The sequence below is a fragment of the Nansenia antarctica genome (genome assembly GCF_963989245.1).
Source record: "Nansenia antarctica genome assembly, chromosome: 20".
Lineage (NCBI taxonomy): Eukaryota > Metazoa > Chordata > Actinopteri > Argentiniformes > Microstomatidae > Nansenia > Nansenia antarctica.
In genome coordinates, this window is record NC_137693.1 from 21046061 (window position 1) to 21049382 (window position 3322).

Sequence of the window (3322 nt, forward strand, 5' to 3'; positions counted from 1 at the left end):
ACAGACAGTGTAACATCATTGCTGTTGACATTCAGAGACAGTGGGGTGATATCCTCAGTCACCATTGTCCTATTTCCGTTTGATGCGTACACCTCCCCGTTCAGAATCAGACATGTTGCTTCATTGCTGCAGTCATCGGTGCAGTCTTGTGGTCCCCACTAGTAGAACAGCCATTTCTGTTCAGCGGTCAGATAAGGTAAGGAGACAAGGAAGGGAAGAGATCAAGGAGGTATCTCATGTTCAACGTTAGATAAGGTTGGCTGCTAAACGTCATTTTCACATTCCATTTTCCGTCCGACCGGTCTCGACCAGGAAAGAACAAGAACTAAGTCAGACTATGACAAGAATTAAGGGCTCTTATATATCCAGCATACCATGTCAGTCTTTTAATTTCTGTATTTCGGTGTTAGGTCATCACTCAATTTCAGAAGTCCACATGTTGACTCCTCGTAAGTCCTCCAGACTGGGTTTGGGTCAGTACCCTCAGTCGACAGGTCTTGTGTCCATGAGTCTTAACTGGTTCTCCAACTCCTGCATCTGGCCCCTCCCTCTCAGCTCAGCCCTCAGCTCCTCAAGATCCTTGGTGCTAGAAGGGAAGAGAGAGAGAGAGAGAGAGATGGGGGGGAGGGGGGGGGGCTGGGTTGGTGATCACTGCTATAGACAGTAAACCTAGTGGGAGATCAGAATTAGGTTGCAAATGTACGTACTTAAGAGGAATGAGGATGATCCCGCAGGTGAGGTTGAGCTGCTGAAGGATCATGGGAATGCTCGGTGTCGAAAACTGGACAGGAGGAGGAGGAAATAAAACCACATGGTACACAAGGAGTTACGGGTCACATGGGTCACCTTGTCTCAACTGAACTCCCCCATGTTCCCAATCAACAGTTACAGTATCTCACCTATTCCAAGCACCACTGTGCGTCAAGAGTTTCTAATATGTGTGCATTCCAAAAATGTCATTACAATTGTTTGTATTGTGTGTGTACTGACCTATAATAATAATAATAATAAATGCCATTTAACAGACACTTCTATCCAAAGCGACTTACATTGCAGTGAGCGCATACAATTTTCAGTATATATGGTCCCAGCAGGAATTGAACCCACAACCTAAGTGTTGTCAGCACGTTGCTCTACCAACTGAGCCACAGACGACCACAGACCTGTAGGGGTGCGAGGTAGTTGCTGGGGCTGCTGCTGTAGATGTGGTTGAGGGCTCTCTGTAGAGTCACAGCCTGCTGGGTGAGACGCTCCAGGTACTCTGAGCTCTCCTTCGCCCTCTCGTGGGTCTCCCCCACCTGCGTAGTTATACAACACCAGGCTTACAATAGGAGCCAACAACATCCAATGACATGCACAGAACATACAGCAAAGTATACAGTACACTTTGTGGAACAGACAGAAATACACACCACCAGATATACTGTTCAGCACGCCCCCACACACACAGACACAAAGGTAACGCAGGAATACATCAACAGCAGCAGGACGATATAACAAGAGTTCCATAGAAATACATAGTGTGTATATCCAAGCACTAGACAGACACAGCACTCCCACAATAGCAATAGTCCATAAGGTGCCTTCATCTGTGGTTTACCAGGCGCTCACCTGGCTCCTGTATATAGAGTAGGCCTCCTTCTCATGTTGCAGGGCTGAACGGTACTCTCCCTTACTCTCATACACCATGGCCAACAGGTGATAACTGCAGAGGAGGGAGGGAGAGGGTGGAGAGAGAAAAGAAAGGAGGCGATACGGGGTTAGGGAGAGAAAGAATAACAAGAAGGAGAAGAAGTTAAAAGCAGACGATTATTTCCGTATGGCCGTAAAAATACGCGACTGTTTTCGGAAGGGAAACGTAGAAACACGGTGTCTCACCTGTGGGCGTATTTGGGGGATGTTGTCCCGTGGAATTTCGAGGAGAGAACGAAGGCGTTCTGTAGGAACCTTAGAGAGAGCTCATACTCCATCAATCCATGTAGTACCAAGCCTAACATACTCTACGGAGGAAGAGTACACAAGACAGATCAATACACTTGGAGAGGGCCTGGACAGAGATCAATAACATCCTCAATCAACCAAATCAACACTTGAGTTATTAGATAAGATACACCCCCGATCTAGTTCACGGTTAACTCACGTCCAGTAACAACACCTGCGGATGGTCCTCCCCGCTCACGACGAGTGTGAGGTACCGGGCGCGGTACAGCAGACGGAGAGAGGTGGAGGGCTGACCGCCAGCGAAGCAGTAGAGGGCCAGGTGAGTCTAACACACAGAACACAGAAGGACATCTTCTATAGGAACCCAACCGAGTCTCAAATGATGACGTTCTAGGGGGATGGCTAGGTGACTTACATAGTCCTGTATGGTCTGGGGGTGGTCTATACCCTGAACTCTCTCACTGAGCAGGACAGCCTTCTCCTGGTGACTGAGAGCCTGGGGAACACACACATGCATGCGCACACACACACACACACACATACACACATACACACACACGCACACGCACACACGCACACACAGAATTAGGGTTTTGGATGGGTGTAATTTGTGTGTTTGTATTGGTTGCAGGATGTGGCCTTGTTGTCTTGATCACAAAAAAGGGTTTCGGATGGGTTTTGTATACGGCTGGGGCTAGGTAATAGGCATTGTAAAGGTGTGTGTCCATAGTATCTGTGTGCATATAGTATATTTACCTCTGTGAAGTCTCCCATGATGTAGCTGAGCCGTCCCAGCAGACGCAGGCACACACACACGTCCTGGTGCAGGACCCCACACACACTGCTGAACAGGGTCAGGGCCTGGCTTATCAGCTCATAGCCGTCCTTCAGAAGGCCTGAGAACACAGAAACACACACGCTAAATCAATAGTATGAAGGTGATGTATATTCTGTGTATACAGTATGTGTGTGTGCGTGTGTGTGTCTGTGTGTGTGTCTGTGTGTGTGTGGGTGTGTGTGTGTGTGTGTGGTGTGCAGGTGTGGGTGTGTGTGTGTGTGCGTGCATGTATTACCCTGCTGTATTGCAACCTGTGAATGCTGAATTAGCTGTGTGTGTGGTGTGTGTGTGTGTGTGTGTGTGTGTATGTGTGTGCATGTGTGTGTGTGCGTGCGTGTGTGTATTACCCTGCTGTATTGCAGCCCGTGAATGCTGAATCAGCTGGGTGGCGTCGGAGGTGGTGGGTCTGAGGTGCTTGACCACAGGGAACATGTTCACCACGTCCTCCTCACTGAACACCAGCCTGTGGCGGGAATCAAACACATACTCCCTCAACTGCACCTACAGAGAGAGAGAGAGAGAGAGAGAGAGAGAGAGAGGCAG

At 48.7% G+C, this 3322-nt stretch overlaps 1 pseudogene across 1 annotated transcript in view; it reads right to left on the reverse strand.

Annotated features, from left to right (window-relative positions):
• Window positions 1-483: 483 nt before the first annotated feature.
• The window catches only part of LOC308174468 (clustered mitochondria protein homolog), a 21459-nt pseudogene continuing 18620 nt past the window's right edge, over window positions 484-3322 (reverse strand). The window contains exons 19-27 of the transcript in view: window positions 3127-3280; window positions 2698-2837; window positions 2357-2437; window positions 2141-2266; window positions 1879-2000; window positions 1612-1705; window positions 1164-1298; window positions 708-781; window positions 484-586 (exon numbers count right to left, since the gene is read on the reverse strand). The product of the transcript in view is annotated as a clustered mitochondria protein homolog (transcript). The remainder of the gene's footprint in view (window positions 587-707; window positions 782-1163; window positions 1299-1611; window positions 1706-1878; window positions 2001-2140; window positions 2267-2356; window positions 2438-2697; window positions 2838-3126; window positions 3281-3322) is intronic.